Source organism: Petaurus breviceps, unplaced genomic scaffold (assembly GCF_028583685.1).
Source record: "Petaurus breviceps papuanus isolate PSGF00001 unplaced genomic scaffold, PetGlider_PUasm1.0 229, whole genome shotgun sequence".
NCBI classification, from domain to species: domain Eukaryota; kingdom Metazoa; phylum Chordata; class Mammalia; order Diprotodontia; family Petauridae; genus Petaurus; species Petaurus breviceps.
The window spans coordinates 23,158,594-23,177,197 of record NW_027185903.1 but is presented as its reverse complement, the minus strand read 5'-3'; the positions used below and the strand labels follow the sequence as shown (position 1 = coordinate 23,177,197).

Sequence of the window (18,604 nt, the reverse complement as noted above, 5' to 3'; positions counted from 1 at the left end):
AAAGAATTCAGATAATATTCATTTACTTATTCATTCATTCATTGGATTTTTTTTTTTTTTGCTTTTTTTTGGAGGGGGGAAGGCAGGGCAATTGAGGTTAAGTGACTTGTCCAATGTCACATGGCTAGTACATGTTAAGTGTCTAAGGCCAGATATGAACTCAAGTCCTCCTGACTCCAGGGCAGGTGCTCTATTCACTGCGCCACCTAGCCACCCCATTGGAATTTATTTAAGGGAAATCAACAAGTTTCCAAGATGGTCCTCAATAGTCTATTTAACACACAATCTAGGTAAAATAACTTCTACCATAAAAAGAACAAATAATTTTGCAATACCAAAAATTTAAACAAAATAGATGAACAAAACTACTTTATCATGACTGTCAGGTTTGAGGGAAAAGTAGGCTTGCTTCTGATTACATAGGTAGTAGGTCTAATCCCACTCTTCCTGATTCCAAATCTGGTATGTTATAATCAACTACATCATGTTTCCTTCCCAGTATATGTTCCAATCTAACTGTTCTACTTGCTATTCTCTGCTTTTGTCCAGTACCCACCTTTTTTTTTTTTTGCTGCCCCTCATGTCTGGCAAAGTCTCTCCCTTCCTTCACAATCCAACTCAATTGCCAACTAATTCCATGAAGTCTTTTCAAGCCCTTGCAGCTGAAAGCGTCCTATGTTTTAACAAATTATACTGCCTAGGCACAACATTTATATCAGTTATGCCTGTAAATCCCTTCTCCTATCTAATTAAATTAGTTTGCAAGAGCCTTGAAAACATCTATCTTTGCATTTCTAGGGTCTAGCATACGTTCTTTGCACGTGGCAAGCACTTAAGGTTGCTGAAAGATTTTCTTAAAAAATTCCCCTCTGACCTATAGGGCCTCCATCCATTTCTGCAATGACAGTAACACAATGGGGCAGGAAAAGGGATAGAGAATACTAAGGTTTGCACTTTTTAGATGGTTAACAGACTTCAATTTGTCTGTTGTTACTCCAAGGGTGAGGTCCTTGTTCAGTTGCCAAGGAGTTGATATGTTCCTAGATGAGCTGAATCATATCATTCTTAACATTCTTGTTATAAAGAAAAAAAAAACAAATTCTATTTAAATGTAAGGAGATGGCTCATAAAGACACTTGAGAGAAATAAAGAAAGGAGTTGTCAGAGTGGGTTTCATTACACACTCAAAGGTTATAAGAAACTTTATTTCACGGGACATTTGGTTGTCATAAACTGCACTATTAATGATAGGTACTTGCTCAAACAATCCCATAAAAATAATTGCAACTTACATACCATATCAGTTGCTGAGGACAAATTGGCAAAGAAAATTTAAAAAAAAAAAGACTTGACATAAGACCTTCCAAATCTAATCAACATACCTTCTGGTACTTGATGACTTCAGTGCAAAGGTAGAGATAAATAGATGAATAAGTATGGTTCAGGAGGAAAAAAATAAAAGTTCAAGACTTCTCTCAGGTTCATAGTCTTAGTATTATCCTCGATTACTCACTATCCCTTACTCCCACATATCTAATCAGTTGCAAATACTTTTTCTATCTCCAAAACATTTCTTTCATCTGACCCCATCTCTCTACTCACACAACTACCACCTTAGTTCAAGTCCTCATTGCCTCTCACCAAGATTATTCCAAGAGTCTCCTAATCGATCTCCCACTGTATCCTCCATACTGCTGTCAAGAGATTTCCCTTAAAAACAGATATGACCATGTCACTCTCCTCAATAAACTTCAGTGGCTTCTTATTACATCTAGGATAAAATACAAACTCATTTGTTTAGTATTTAAAAGCCCTTCACAACCTAGTTCCAACCTTTCTTTCCAGCCTAACTGGACATGACTTTCCTGCATTTTGTGATCCCATCATGCTGTCTTCCTCTATTCCTCACACACAACTCTCCACCTCCACCACAACAACCTGCAGGTCAACAACCAGGCTGGAATATATTTCTTCCTCACCTCTACTTCACAGAATTCCTCTCCTCCTTTAAGACTCAGCTCAAGCAACATCTTCTACACAGTCTTTCCCAATTCTCTTTAAACTACCTTGCACTTAACAATGTACTTAACTGTGTTTATACTCTATATTTATTCTATATATATTTATATATGTTCTAGCTGTCTCTCCAATTAGAAAGTAATGTGTATAAGGGAGGGATTGTTTCAATCATATCTTTATCCCCAGGGAATATTATAATGCCTAGCACATAGCATTATTAATTGATTGAGGATATATTACACAGAATCATCTATATCATGAACATTTTATTTTAAAAGAGAATGTGTAGGCTCTGGACAAACACCAAATAACATAAAAAATGAAACTGACTCCATTTTATCAGATGAGAAAAGACTTATTATTTACATGGGAGTCATCCCTGAGTCTGTGTTTAAACTCAGAGCTAAGGTCAGAATGTATAATGTTAGAAAAAAGAAATATGAGAAAAAGATATACATTTATTAAACACGAACTATGTGTCAAGCACTGTGCTAAGCAGTGGGGATACAAAAAAAAAAAAAAAGGTAAAAGATAGTCCCACCTCTCAAGGAGCTCAAAATCTAGTGAGGGAGATAACATGCAAACAACTATGCTCCAAATAAGCTATATATTGGATAAAATTAACTGAGGGAAAGTAGTGGCATTAAAGGCAGGGGCCAGCAAAGTCTTCTTGAAGGTGAGATTTTAGCTGGGACTTGAAGGAAAACAGGGAAGCCACGAAGGCAGAAATGAGGAAGGAGAGCATTTCAAGCACGAGGACCACAGAAAATGTCCAGAGTAAAGAAATGAAGTGTATTGTTTGTGAAACAGCAAGGAGGCCAGGGTCACTGGAGTACAGAGTAGATAAGAGGTGGTATGATGGTAATAAGGTATAATTAGCCTGGGAAGGTAAGAAGTGGCCAAGTTATGAAGGACTTTGAAGACCCACAAAACAGAGGGGTTTATATTTGATCCTGGATGTAGCAGGGAACCCCTGGAGCTTACTGAATAGGGGAGGTGACATTGTCTAACCTGAACTTTAGAAAGATCATTTTGACAGCTAAGTGTAGACAGCTAAGTGAGGAGAAACTTGTGGCAGGCAGACCAACCAACAGACTATTGCAATAGTCCAAGCATGAAGTGATGAGAGCCTGCACCAGGGTGGTGGTAGTGTCACAGGAGAAAAGAGATTTAGCAAAGGTAAAATTGACAAGACAGACATAAGCTACAGATAGGATATGGGGGGTGGGGGCAGGGGGTGGGGCAAGTAAGGAGTTGAGGATGACACCTAGGTCATGAGTCACTAAGATTACAACATGTATTTGGAAGGTCACACTATAGAGTTACAACTGGGACAAACAGCTGAGATGGACAACAAGCCAATCCCAGAGATGTGAATTTTAAAATGGGCTGGCTTGCCCTCAGGAAACTACAAAATGCTTTTACTGATGCCAAGCTTCCCATGAAAGTAAAGGTCCATCTCTTCAATAATATCTTACTAGCATTGCTATGTGGCAGTGAGATATCGAATAGTATTGCCTCTAGTCCTACAAATTGTATCTTGTTCATAGTAGATACTCAAGTTTAAACGGAATTTAAACTAAATTGTAAAATGTATCACCTTTTCCCATAAACTACTCAAATTTATGTAAGGCTTTTGAAAATACAGAGTACTTTCCTTATGGTGTAGTATTAAACTTACAATTACAACGTCTATTTTAACGATGAAGACTCTGAGGCTCAGAGTAAAGTCTCTTGCCCAAAGTCACAACTAGTTAATGTTAAAGATTTGATATTGAAACCCAGGTCTCTCCTGACTCGAGTTCAGTGTTCTTTCCACGACCCCATGATCCCTATCATAAAACCAATAACATTCAACCAACCAAGCAATCAATCAACAGGTATTTATTAAGTTCCTACTATAGGTAAGGCACTGTGCTAGGCTTTGGAGATACAAGAGTTTATATTTTAATGGTGGAGACAAGTACACATGTAAATGTGTACATCATAAATACAAATATATCAATAATTGAATGCAAGGTGGTTTGAGAGAGAGGGTACTAGCAATTGGGGGAGAGGGAGAATGAGGCTTCATACAGATGATGATGCCCAGGCTCTATGTTAAAGGAAGAGATGGACTATAGGACTGAGGCTTAGGGGACAGACCAGGGCTAGAATCATCTACAAAAATGATAGTTAAATTTATGGGAGCTGGTGACGTAACCTAGAGAGAAAATGTAGAGAGGGTATAGAAGAAGAGAAAAAAGGCTTAGGATAGAGCCTTAGGTAATCTCCATAGTTAGAGGTATGAGGTAAATAATAAACCAGCAAATGACACTAAAAGTATGGTTCAACAAATAAGAAGTGGACCAGGAAAGAGTTGTTTTTATAGAAACCCAGAGCAGAGAGCAGCTATATAGGAGGAAACAGTGGTCAACAGTATTCAATATAACAGATTAAATTGAAAGGGATTAAGACTGAGAAAAAAAAAGTCTGATATTTGGTAATTAAGAGATTATTTGGTAACTTTGGAGAGAACAATTACAGATGAGTAATGAGTTTGCAAATCAGACTGCAAAAGGATAAGGAAAAGGAAGAAGGAAGCAAGTGTAGAATGATTTAAAAAAATTTAAATTCTAAAATTCAACACCAAAAAAGAGCATTTACATATGCAGAATGCCCACAAAAATACATGTGAAACTGCAAATCTCCATTTCATTTCATTTGCTGTATGTAGACAACTTTTTCAAGCAATTAGGCTGAGAAAAAGCAGATATAGGCTCAATGACTTCAGGATGTGATAAAAACTAGTGAAGAATGCAAGGTGGTTTGAGGGAGAGGGTACTAGCATTTGGGGGGGAGGGAGAATGAGGTTTTCAAGGATAAGAAAGAGTTGGGCATATTTGTAGGCAATAAGGAAGGAACTAGCTTATAGGGAAAAACAGAAAATTCAAGAAAGGGGTTAGATGACTGATGATAAAATCTTCTGGAAAAGATGAGAGGACATGAGATCAAAGTGCACATGTAGAAGGGCTGACCTTGGCAAGGAGAACCGCCACCTTTTTATCAGACTAAGAAAGAGGAGAAAATAGGAGAGAATAGCAGGGAATTCTGAGGTGAAAAGGAGAAAAGAGGGAACTCACATCAAATAGTCTCAATTTCCCCCATAAAGTAAAATGCAAAGTCTTCAGCTGAGAAAAATGGGGAAGGGCTCGAGAGAGAGGATTGAGGATGAAAGATAAGCTTTGGAACAGATTCTGTGGGGACTGAGATAGGAATTACTAACTGGGAAGAAATAAAATAATTCTCTTGCTGTTAGATAATATGAATTTGTAACATACTCAATCAGCACAGTTTTGAGATTTCATTCAGTTTTTTTCAGGGGCTCATGAGCAGAAGCAGAGGAGGTGGAAGGTGAGAGTAATTAATTGTTGAGGTTTGGCAAGAAAAGAGCAGAAATAGGATAAGGAAGCAAGAGATTCAAGAGCAGAGGACAATGTATAGATTGAACTGGCTAACTACTGAGACTGGAATAGAAGGGAAATGAAGACATAGCAGGGATAATTTCCTAAGAAAGTACTGAAGTGGGGGTTGGGATTTTTAGGCAACATCTAAGTAGATATTACAGTCTCTTAACACAAGTCAAAAATTGAGAATGAGAGGGAGATGGTGAGCTACTGAACTCCTTGAGAAAGAGGGAGAATGATCTGGGAGTCAATGTACTATGCCTACCATACTTCAAATTGGGTGGAAAATTTTTATTGAATTAACTTCAAAAGGGGAAAGGTTTCCAAATAAAAGAGATTAAAGGAGAAAGTGGAAATGAAAGTAAAGAGCAAGTATAGTGCAAATACATCCTCAAGGACCAGTGCTTCCAGGAATGAGAAAAAGGGTATGGACAGGAATTCACTGTCAATGGAGAGAAACCAGGTATCAGGAAGGACTAATGAAAGGAGCGTGAAAAAAAAAAAAAACAGGTCTAGGTTGAAGAGTCTGTTCACTATTAGAATAAGAATTCCAGAAGGCACAGAGGAAGAAAAGGACAGGGTTTGGAGTGGGATTTCGGTGGTTTAAGTATGATGTTGGGAAAGGGATTAGGGAATAGAAGGAGGGAGCTGGGAGTAGTTTTCTCCTAAATGGCCAGTGATTGATAAGTATAAAGGACAGTAAGGGAAACAGAAGAAGTCATAAGGGTAGTAATAGGCAGCAGATGAGTAGAAAAGTTCACACTCTCTAAGGGGTGTGGGAAAAGAAGCTGCGCTAGGTTTGGGCATACTCCTGAGTTGTCTGGGAGGTAGAGGGGGGTATGTGTAGAGTAAATGGGGAATGGTCCCTCCCAGTGAGCAGAGAGCAATAGCTGATGGTCAGGGCCTGCCCTGTGACTGAGATTGTTCCAAGGATTCCAGGTGCAGGTGCTTCTGATGCTGATCTTGATCCTGATCCTGAAGGGGTGGGCAACAGTCCTGTCTTTTATAGTTTTTTGTAAGATTTTTTTCCCCCAGTGAGCATCCTTTTTGACTTTTTTTTTTTGCTGTTTCACACACTATTGCACACACTCTCCCCTAAAGGAATCTCTGTTCCCTTAGTTTTTCTTCTGGATATGCTTCCACCTGTCTGATTGCTCTTCCATTCTCTTGCTGTATTCATACTGTCATCACTATACAAATGATTCCCATATTTATATATCCAGTCCTCCCTTCTCTGAATTCTAGGGTCACATTGCCAGTGGCATGTTAGTCATCTACTGCTGTTTCATCCACCAATACCTCAAACCTAGCATGTCTTAAAATATACCTCTTAATCATCCCCTCTTAACAACACACATTGAAATCCACTCCTGTGAATTCCCTTATACCTGAGGGTATCACCATCCTGACAGTCACTCAGGGTTTGCAACATCTAAATCATGCTCAACTTTTTCTTCTCTATCTCATCCTTTATTATTTAGTTAGTAGCCACATTTAGTTTTACTTCTGTAACATCTCTCATCCATTCCTTTCTCTCCACTCAGATGGCCATTACACTAGGTTGGGTCTTCATCACCTTTGCTTAGTTCAGTGTTTCAAGTTTATTTCAAACTTATCCCAACAAGGACCCCTATCTGTATGGAGCTCATTATCTTTCCACCAGACCCTTCCTGCCTCCTACCCTATTCCTGTACAGGGCAGCATCCTCCCAGTCCTTCAGGCTTTCAATCTAGAAGTCATCCTGGATTCCTCACTATCTCTTATCTCCCACATTGAATCTGTTGCCAAGGTCTATCAATTTCACCTTTGCATCATCTCTCATATATATCTCCTTCTTGTCCCTGCCACCACCACTCACTTTAGACCAGGGCCTCATCACCTCATGCCTGGCCTGTTGTAAAAGTTTGCCAGTGGGTCTACCTGTCTCATGTCTTTCCCTACTCCAATCCATCCTCCATTTAGCCACCAAAGTGATTTTACTAAAGCACAGGTTCAATCGTCACTCCCCTACGCAATAAACTCCACTGGCTTCCTATTGCCTCTAGAAGCAAACAAAAAAATGTTTTCTTTATCATTAAAAATCTTTCAGATGAATGAAGTTATAATAGGAAACATATGAAAGGAGAATGACTTAAAAAAAAGTTCTCCCTCCATTAGCCCTAAAATATTGTGTTTGTTAAATAATTAGGTGGTATTATTACTGAAGTTAGGTCATTATAACTTGGATTTTGTTAGTCTCAGTTACTGATACTGAAAATTCACAGTAAAATTACTGTTTTAGTGAGTTAGAGATGTGCAATTTATTAAAACCAGCTGATACAGTCATCGAAAAAATAAATTACACCCCAATTATTTGTTTGTTTGTTTTTTTAAAGTTGTGTTAAGGGTCACATAAAACACAGTGGAGAAACACCTAGTACTGTGAGAAGGTTGCAACATAATTCTAATGAACAACTGCATAGGAAAAGCAGCCTTAAAAAATGTCATAAGCTGAATGTGAAGGAAAATAAAGTAGGTCAGTCATGTGGTAAGAGAGAGAACTGGTGGAAAGTACTTCACTATTATAAAGTACTCAGTGTCAAAAGATCAAGAGAAAGGCCTCCAGTACCTTAGATGCATCTTCAGTGGAGGATTTATGGAAGGATATGGAGAAGAGTTGTACAGAATAGGAAGGTCTGAATGACTTGCCATCAGTGTGGCGAATACCTGCTTAGATCCATCATTGGGATACATCTAAGTAAATATGTTTAAAACAAGAAATACCAATAAAATTCAGTGTCTGTAAGAGTCATAGCTTTACTTTATAGCTCTTTGAAATCTTTTGGACTCCAGTTTTTGCTATTTTTGTTAAATACATAAGTTGCACATTACACTTTAGTTTAAAATCAAATTTTCATTCTTTAAATGAATTTTTAAAAATATGTACAAAAACACAATACATATTCTTATAAAACTTGAAATGCAGTATATCTTTGCTAACTGAGTGTAACAGGAATCTGAAAATCTTCCCTGCCCCTTGGCCCCTTGATAGGCTTAAGTGAATCTGAGAACCTTCCCTGTTTTGAAAATATACTCTGCAAGATGGCGGAGTAGAAGCACGACTTTCCCGCGGCTCCGGCTTCCACCTTCCCCAATCCATGGAAAAAGGGGACTCTAAACAAACTTTGGAGGTGCAGAATCCACAAAATGACACAGAGAAGCTAACCTCCCACTGAGGACAGCCCAGCAGGCCAGCAGGAATTGGCCAGCGCAGCACTCTGGGAGCCAAGCCCAGCCCCACATCGAGGCTTTAGCCCCAGTGTGAGCATGACCAGCTGTTGGCCAGAGGAACTTCAGATCAGCAGCAGCTGGGGCCGTTTCCAGATTTATCAACACATAGATGGGAAGGACAAAGTGAGAGGTCAATGCAGTCTGGACTTTGGGACCAGTAATTGGCTTCTGCCCCCCCCTCCCTCCCCCCCAGGGTGAGAAGCCGGTGAGACGCTGGCACAGCCAGCCAGTGCCACATGGCAGCTTCAGCTCCTGGCCTGCAGAGTGTAGGGGGACCAAGCACCAGTCTGAGGGGTAATCACTCTTGCTGTAACCTTCTTGGATCTGGATTGCAGTCTAGAGTGGAGGTCCTGGGGTGTGTGTCCAGCTTGCCAGAGTGTGTGGAGACCTCAGAGAGGACACCCATCCAATACCTCCGGCAGCTGAGAAAACCCCAGCATTTGGGACGAAAGCTCCCCTGTCTGGTGGCAGAGTCCTACTGTGGCAAAAAGCCCCAAAGTCGGGTAATTGAGTGGCAAAATGAGCAGGCAAAGGAAACAAAGCAGACAGAAGATTCCAACATTACACTCCTATTTTGGGGACAAGAAGGAGAAAAGCATGGAACAGGAGGAAAACAGTGAAGTCAGAACTCTGGCACCAAAAGCTTCAAAGGAAAATACAAGCTGGTTAGAGGCCATAGAGGACCTTAAGAAGCAGATAAGAGAAGTGGAGGAAAAATTGGGAAGAGAAATGAGAACAATGCAAGAAAATTATGAAATGAGAGTCAACAGCCTAACTGAGGAAAATCATACCTTAAAAAACAGACTTGACTCAAATGGCAAAAGAGGCTCAAAAAGGCAATGAGGAGAAGAATGCCTTAAAATGCCGAATCTGCCAGATGGAAAAAGAATCTCAAAAGCTCAAGGAGGAGAATCATTGCTTCAGAATTAGATTGGAGCAAACGGAAGCTAATGACTTTATGAGAAATCAAGATGCTGTTAAACAGATCCAAACAAATGAAAGAATAAAAGGCAATGTGAAATATCTCATGGGAAAAACCACTGACCTGGAAAATAGATCCAGGAGAGATCATTTAAAAATTATTGGACTATCTGAAAGCCATGACCAAAGTAAGAACCTAGAAATCACCCTCCAGGAAGTTCTCAAAGAAAACTGCCCTGATGTTTTAGTACCAGAGGTCAAAATAGAGGTTGAAAGAATCCACCAATCACCTCCTGAAAAAGACCCCAAAAAGAAAACTCCTAGGAATATTATAGCCAGGTTCTGGAATTCCCAGATTAAGGAGAGAATATTACAAGCAGCCAGGAAGAGACAATATGAATATTGTGGAAACACAATCAGGATAACCCGGGATCTGGCAGCTTCTACACTGAGGGATCAAAGGGCTTGGAATATGATATTCCGGAGGTCAAAGGAGCTAGGATTAAAACCAAGAGTCGCCTACCCAGCAAAACTGAGTATCATCTTTCAGGGCAAAATATGGTCATTCAGTGGAATAGAGGACTTTCAAGCATTCTTGCTGAAAAAACCAGAGTTGAATAGAAAATTTGACATTCAGATGCAAGAAGCAAGAGAAGCTTGAGAAGGTAAACAGGGAAAAGAAATCATAAGGAACTTATCAAAGTTGAACTATTAACATTCCTCCATGGAAAAACAATAATTGTAACTTATAAAACTTTTCTCAGTAGTTGAAGGGATTAGAAATATATATATGAGGGTATATGAGCATATGAATACATATGTGAATGTGTGTCTATGTGTTTACAGGTATACATAGATAGAGGGCACAGGACCAAATTAACAGGAAGGGATGATACTTAAAAGGTGAAATTAAGAAGTGAGAGGAAAATAATGAGAGGAGATGTGGAGAGACAGATTGGGGTAAACTGTCTCATATAGAAGAGGCAAGGGAAAATGGTTACAATGGAGGGGAAGAAAAGGAAGGGAAAAGGGAATGGGTCAACTTTATTCCCATTGAATTTGGCTTGAGGAGGGAATGAAATACACACTAAATAGGGTATCTCACCCTCCAGGAGAGTAGGGGGGGAAGGGGATGAGAGGGGGGATAATGGAAGGGAGGGCAGGATGGGGGGAGGGAAGTTGGAAGCACCCACTTTTGAAAAGGGACGGGATCAAAGTAGAGAATAGAACAAGTGGGAGGTGGGATAGGAGGGAGGGAAATATAGTCAGTCTTTTACAATATATCTACTATGTTATTGTTTTGCAGTAGCCACACATGTACAACCTATACTGAACTGCTTATCTTCCCAGTAAGGGTGGGTGACAAGGGAGGAAGGGAATGAATCTGGAACTGAAAGTTTTAAAGTCAAATATTCAAATATATATGTATATATGAGGCATAGAGATCCACTGGAAAAGTCGAAAGGGGAATGGGAGAAAGCAGATTGGAGGAGGGGATATCCTGTGGGACTGCTATTCTGGGGCAATGGGTAGGGGAAAAACGGGGAGAAAATTTGTAACTCAAAATCTGGCGGAAACAATGATGTAAATCAGAAGTTAATAAAGCATTAAAAAAAAAAGAAAAAAAAAAAAAAGAAAATATACTCTGCCCCCTAGTAGGATGAATGTGGTCACATGGAGTCTGTGGTGGGAAGCTTATTTTTCAGGAACACCCACACCTTGTTACTTTGTGATTGGGCAGTGGGTCAAGAGGGTTGTGACATTCTCTGACCCAGAAGAAAGCTATATATACCCTGATGTGAAGTTTTTCTGTGGGGCTCACTTTGGGAAGAGTTGTGTGATTTGGCCAGATGAGACCCTGGGTAGCCATTGAGCCCCCCCAGCTTTGAAAACCCAGATGTTGGTGTTTCCCTCTCTGGTAACTAACTAGGTATGTATATAATAGTCAGACAGCTGGAAGCCTTGTCTGCTGAATTGTTATTTTCTGTTGTAACTTCTGTTTGTATTCTCTGAAGTTTAGGGTGCTGACGTTTTCCCCTGAACTTTACAGAAAATGATATATGTTTGATTGATTAAAGTAAGACTTTTAACCCATTCTGAGTTGCTTTCCTTTAGAAAAGCAGATCTAGGAAGCTGTGCTAGCAGCCATCCTGGGCATGCTAGGGTGCTTGCTGCTACACTGAGTGACAACTAAGGTTGTATTTTTCCAATATGATCTGTAATGAATAATGGGTTTTTTTTCTTTCATTACCATGCTTTCTGGTTAACAAGTACAACAAAATACTTTAACCTGCACTATCTACATTGATGCCAAAGACATATCTTAATAAAAATATTATGAACCTCAGATTAAAGCTGTAGATTATATTGTGATTTATGGTCCAAAGGAAAACTTTTAATTGGTGGAGGGAGGCATTAGAATGTTTGTAATTTTCAGCTGATTTTGACATCACTAACTTTAGGTCAAAGTGAAAAGGTAGAAAGCACATGCAAAATAAATGAGACCTATGATAAAAACATATGTAGATACTGGAAACATGCCTCTAATAAGAAGGTTTCCGCAAGTAATTCTGTTTTATTAATGACATGAATTATGGAATAACAGGATACAAAAGATAATTGGAACACATCATTAGTAGCCATTAATCTTGCAATTTTTTGTTATTTCCAAAGTATAATATCCCTCAAGACTACTTTTGACCACTCAACCACCTGCACCAAAGAAAAGACACACCTCTGCATCCATTTCTAATGTAGACAGCTGTTTTTTCCCCTTCTACAGCTCTTACACAGAATTTTCCCCTTCTATGATTCATACATTTGCTTATTCTAATGGTATTTTCCACATGAGAGCATTGACTTTGTCAGAGTTAATCTATGTTGAAAATGACATCATGTTTTTTTTTTCAAATTTGTAATATTATTTTTAAAGGTCTAGTATTATTTATGTCGAAAAAATTTTCTCACTTAAGATATCTTCACATTTTCTTTTTTCTGGCCTTGTAAAATACTATGTTTACAGAATCTATTGCTGATAATATTTTGAATTACTTGATCTAAGAGTATGTCATCATAATGGAAGAAAACATAAATAAGTTTTATAGCAACATAGGATCAGAGACAGAAACTGAGCACTTTACTGATGAAAAAATTGAGAAGTAGAGAAGTTAAGTCAATAACTGTGCTATCAATGTGGTGATGCAACAAAAGACAAAAACACTGTCCTCATCAAGAAGCCCACACCATAATGGAGAGATACAATGCAGATAACTATGTACGTACAAGATACAAACAGTAAAAATGGAAGGTAATTTCAGAAGAAAGGCATTAGTAGCTAGAGGGATGGGGTAGGAAAGGCCTACTGTAGAAATAAGGATTTGGCTAAGTGTTTAAGGAAGCCAGGAAAACCAGAAGGTGGGGGTGAGAAGGGAGAAGTTCCTAAGCACAGGGGACATCCAATACAAAGGTATGGAGGTAGAAGGAATACTGTAGATGAAGAACAATAAAGAGGCTAGTGTAGCTGGATCATAAAGTATACAGAATGAGAAAAGTGTAGGAAAGAAGACTAGAAAGGTATAAAGGGTCTAAGTTATGAGGGGCTTTAAAGGTCAAAAAAAGCATTTTATAATTGCTGGTTTATATTTGCCACAAGAGTTTACTGAAGAGAAAAAGTGATGAAGATCAATCTACAATTCAGGAAGGATCACTGTGGAAACTGAGCAGAGGACTGATTGGAGTGGGGAAAGACATGAGGCAAGGAGACCAATCAAAGGTCATTATAATAATCTGGGCATGAAGCAATGAGGGCCTTCACAAAGATGGTAACTATGATACCTATGTGATTAGAGAGAACGGGAAGATAACAGCAAAAATAATAACAACTAATATTCATATAGCACTATGTGTCAGCCATTTTTCTAAGTGCTTTACAATTATTTCATTTGATCCTCACAACATCTATGGGAGGAAAATACTATTATAATCCCCATTTTACAACTAAGGAAGCTTAGGCAAGCAGAGGTGAAATAATCTGCTCAGGGTTACACAGAAAAGTCTGAGGTCAATTTTTTTTTTAAGCAATCGGGGTTAAGTAACTTGCTCAAGGTTACATGGCCAGTTATTATTATTTTTGTGTGGGTGCTGAGTATCGGAGGCCGGAACCGATCCCATGTCTCCCGACACTGGGGCCAGCGCTCTTACTCACTGTGCCACTTGGCTGCCCCTAAGCAACTGGGGTTAAGTAACTTGCTCAAGGTTACACGGCCAGTTATTTTGTGTGGGTGTTAAGCATCTGAGCCCAGAACCGAACCCAGGTCTCCTGACTCTGGGGCCGGCGCTCTTACTCACTGCACCACCTGGCCGCCCGTGAGGCCAAATTTGAATTCAGGTCTTCCTGAATCCAGGTCTGGCACTCTATCCATTATGCCACCCAGCTACACAAAGATGTTGTGAAGGTAGAAATCATAAGATTTGAGAATATGTTTGATACATGGGGCATAAGTAAAGAGCTAAGAATGAAAAGGAAGTTTCTAGCCTGGGTAGCTAGGTTATTTTAGAAATCTTTCTCCTTCTAATCCTTTTAGTATAAAACAGTTGATACAAGTGTTCCCATAGTTCTCTGGAATTACACTTTATTTTGAAAAAAAAATTTATTATATATTTATTTTTAACATTGTTTTTTTAAATTTTGAGTTTTGAATTTTCTCCTTTCCTCCAGTCTCTCCTCCACCCATGGAGAAAGCAAACAAAGTAATATCAATTATACATGTGGAATCATACAAAACATATTCCTATATTAGTCATGTTGCAAAAAAAAAAAAGGCAAGAAAAAAATGAAAAAATTTTGTTTTAATCTGTACTCTGATTTTGTCAGTCCTCTCTGGATGTGGATAGCATTTTTCATGATGACTCTTTTGGAATTGTGTCAGATCACTGTATTGATCAAGAGTAGCCAAGTCTTTCAAAGGTGATCATTGTAACAAGATTGCTGTCACAGTGTACAATGTTTTCCAGGTTGCTCACTTCACTTTGCATCAGTTCCTAGAAATCTTCTCAAGTTTTTCTGAAACCATTCCACACATAAATTTTTTTTTTTAATTTTCACATTAATCACGTTGTAAAGAAGTATTAGAACCAATGGGGGGAATCATGATAAAGAAGAAACAAAACAACAAAAGAGAGCAAAGAGTATGCTTCGATCTGCATTCAGACTTCATAGTTCTTTCTCTGGATGTGGACAGCATTTTCCATCATGAGTCTTTTGGAATTGTCTTAGATCCTTGCATTGCTGAGAAGACTCAAGTCTATGAAAGTTAGCCATCACACAATGGGGCTGCTACTGTGTACAATATTTTCTGGTTGTGTTCACTTCATTTTGCATTGGTTCTTATACATGCTGTCAAGTTTTTCTAAAACCATCCCACCCATCATTTCTTACAACATAATAGTATTCCATCGCAATCATATACTATCACCTGTTTAATCATTCCCTAATTGGTGGGAATTCCCTCAATTTCCAATTTTTTTGTCCCCACAAAAAGAGCTGCTATCAATACTTTTGTACAAATATGCCCTTTTCCTTTGATCTTTTTGGGATACAGACCTAGTAGAGGTATTGCTGAGTCAAAGAGCATACACAGTTTTATAGCCCATTGGGCATAGTTCCAGATTGCTCTCCAGAATGACTGGATCAGTCCCCAAATCTATCAACAATTCATTAGTGTTCCAATTTTTCCACATGCCCTACAGAATCTGTCATTTTCCTTTTCTAACCTGTTAATTACATGTATAGCTAATGCAAAACATTAAAATAGTAGATATATTGTAAAAGATGGACTATACTGTAATCCCATCCCTTTTCAAAAGTGAGGGCTTCCAACTTCCCTCCCCCCCAGCCTGCCCTCCCTTCCATCATCCCCCTCTCATCCCCTTCCCCCTACTCTCCTGTAAGGTGAGATACACTATTTAGTGTGTATCTCATTCCCTCCCCGAGCCAAATTCAGTGAGAATAAGGTTGACCCATTCCCTTTTGCCTTCCTATTCTTCCCCTCCATTGTAACCCTTTACCCTTGCCTCTTCTTTATGAGATAGTTTACCCATTTCTGTCTCTCTCCATCTCCTCTCATTATATCCCTTTCTCACCTCTTAATTTCCCCTTTTAAGTATCATCCCTTCCTATTAAATTGGTCCTGTGCCCTCTATCTATGTATACCTGTAAGCATATATACACACACATTCACACATGTATTCATACGCCCATATACCCTCCCATATACACATATATGTATATATATACATATATATTTCTATTCCCTTCAACTATTTTCATACTGAGAAAAGTTTCATCAGTTACAATTATTGTTCTTCCATGTAGGAATGTAAATAGTTCAACTTGGATAAGTTCCTTATGATTTCTTTTCCCTGTTTACCTTCTCAAGCTTCTCTTGCTTCTTGTATCTGGATGTCAAACTTTCTATTCAACTCTGGTTTTTTCAGCAAGAATGCTTGAAAGCCCTCTATTCCACTGAATGACCGTATTTTCCCCTGAAAGATGATACTCAGCTTTGCTGGGTAGGTGACTCTTGGTTTTAATCTCAGCTCCTCTGCCCTCTGGAATATCCTATTCCAGGCCCTTTGATCCCTCAGTGTAGAAGCTGCCAGATTCCGGGTTATCCTGATTGTGGTTCCACAATATTCAAATTGTTTCTTCCTGGCTGCTCATAATATTCTCTACTTGATCTGGGAATTCCAGAACCTGGGTATAATATTCCTAGGAATTTTCTTTTTGCGATTTTTTTCAGGAGGTGATTGGTGGATTCTTTCAACCTCTATTTTGCCTTCTGGTTCTAAAACATCAGGGCAATTTTCCTTGAGAATTTCTTGGAGGATGATTTCTAGGTTCTTTCCCTGATCGTGGCTTTCAGATAGTCCAATAATTTTTAAATTATCTATCCTGGATCTATTTTCCAGGTCAGTGGTTTTTCCCATGAGATATTTCACACTGCCTTCTATGCTTTCATTTGTTTGGATCTGTTTAACATCATCTTGATTTCTCTTAAAGTCACTAGCTTCCCTTCACTCCAATCTAAATCCGAGGGAACGATTCTCCTCATTGAGCTTTTGAGATTCTTTTTCCATCTGGCAAATTCGGCTTTTCAAGGCATCCCTCTCCTCATTGCCTTTTTGAGCCTCTTTTGCCAATTGAGGTGTTATTTTCCTCACTCAGGCTGTTGACTCTCATTTCTTGCATTGTTCTGATTTCTCTTCCCAATTTTTCCTCCACTTCTCTTATCTGCTTCTTAAGGTCCTCTATGGCCTGTAACCACAGCTCGTATTTTCCTTTGAAGCTTTTGGTGCAGGAATTCTGACTTCACTGTTTTCCTCCTGTTCCATGCTTTGCTCCTTTTTGTCCCCAAATAGAAGTCTAATGTTGGAATCTTGTTTGTTTTGCTTGTCATGTCACCCCTCAGTCACTTGACCCCTGGGCTTTTTGCCACAGTAGGACTCTGCCACCAGACAGGGGAGTTTTCATCCCAAACGCTGGGGTTTTCTCAGCTGCCGGAGGTATTAGATGGGTGCCCTCTCTGAGGCCTCCACACACTCTGGCAAGCTGGTCACATACCCCAGGACCTCCACCCTAGACCGCAATCCAGATCCAAGCAAGTTAAAGCAAGACCGATTACCCCTCAGACTGGTGCTTGGTCCCCCTACACTCTGCAGGCCAGAAGGTGAAGCTGCAACCTGGTGCCCGTGCAGCCTCTCAGCAGCTTCTTGCCTTGGGGGCAAAAGCTGATGTACTCCCACCTATTGGGTCCCAAAATCCAGACTGCATTGACCTCTCACTTTGTCCTTCTTATCTAGGTGTTGATGAATCTGGAAACAGCCACAGCTGTTGATCTTGAGTCCCTCCAACTGGTGGCTGGTCAGGCCCGCCCTGGGGCTAAAACCTCTGGCTCACATGGGCCTGGGCTTGGTTCCCAGAGTGCTGCTGCGCTGGCCACTTGCTGCAGGCCTGCCGTGCTGTCCTCCGTGGGAGGTTAGCTTCTCTGTGTCATTTTGTGGGTTCCGCAGCTCCAAAGTTTCTTTAGAGTTCCGTTTTACATGGATTGGGCAAGGTGGAAGCCGAGAAGGTGGAAGTCCTGCTTCTACTTTGCCATCTTGACTCTGCTTCAATTTATATTTTTCTAATCAATAGTGATTTAGAGTATTTTTATATGACCACAGAAATCTTTGATTTTTTCTTCTGAAAACTGCCTGTTCATATCCTTTGATTATTAACTGGGGAATGGCTCTTATTTTTATAAATTTGACTCAGTTATCTATATATTTGAAAAATGAGGTCTTTGTCAGAGAAACATACTATAAAGTATTTTTTCTTGGTTTTCTGATTTTCTTCTAATCTTGGCTGCACTGAGGTTTTTTCTGTGTAAAGCTTTTTAAATTTCATGCAATAAAATTATTCATTTTACTTTCCATGATCCTCTACATCTCACTTGGTCATAAATCCATTATCTTTAGATAATTATATAACTGCACTGCTTTTATTTGTGCAAAAATGTTTAATTTAATGTAATCAAAATTGTGTTTTTATCTACTATGTTTACCACTATTTCTTGTTTATTCAAAAACTTTTGCCCCAGTCATTGTTGAGAAAGATACTGCTTTCTCTGCTCTTCTGATTTGTTTATGATATATTTTATATCTAGTTCATGTACCCACTTGGAATTTATTATGATTTATGGTATGACATGTAGGTTTAAACCTGATTCCTGCCAAACTAATTTCAAATTTTCCCATCAGATTTTGCCAAATATTGTATCCTTAGTCCAGTAAAGGGAGACCTTGGTTTTGTCAAACACTATGCTACTATATTCTATTGCTTCTGGCTCTTATGCACATAATCTGTCTCAAGTGATCAACTTTTTCTGTATTTTAACCAGGAACAGATA

General features: G+C 39.1%; 1 protein-coding gene across 2 annotated transcripts in view; it reads right to left on the bottom strand.

Moving 5' to 3' along the window:
* Positions 1-18,604, bottom strand: part of NDUFAF2 (NADH:ubiquinone oxidoreductase complex assembly factor 2) — a 251,856-nt gene that overhangs the window by 171,263 nt on the left and 61,989 nt on the right. The gene's annotated exons all lie outside the window — the stretch shown is intronic.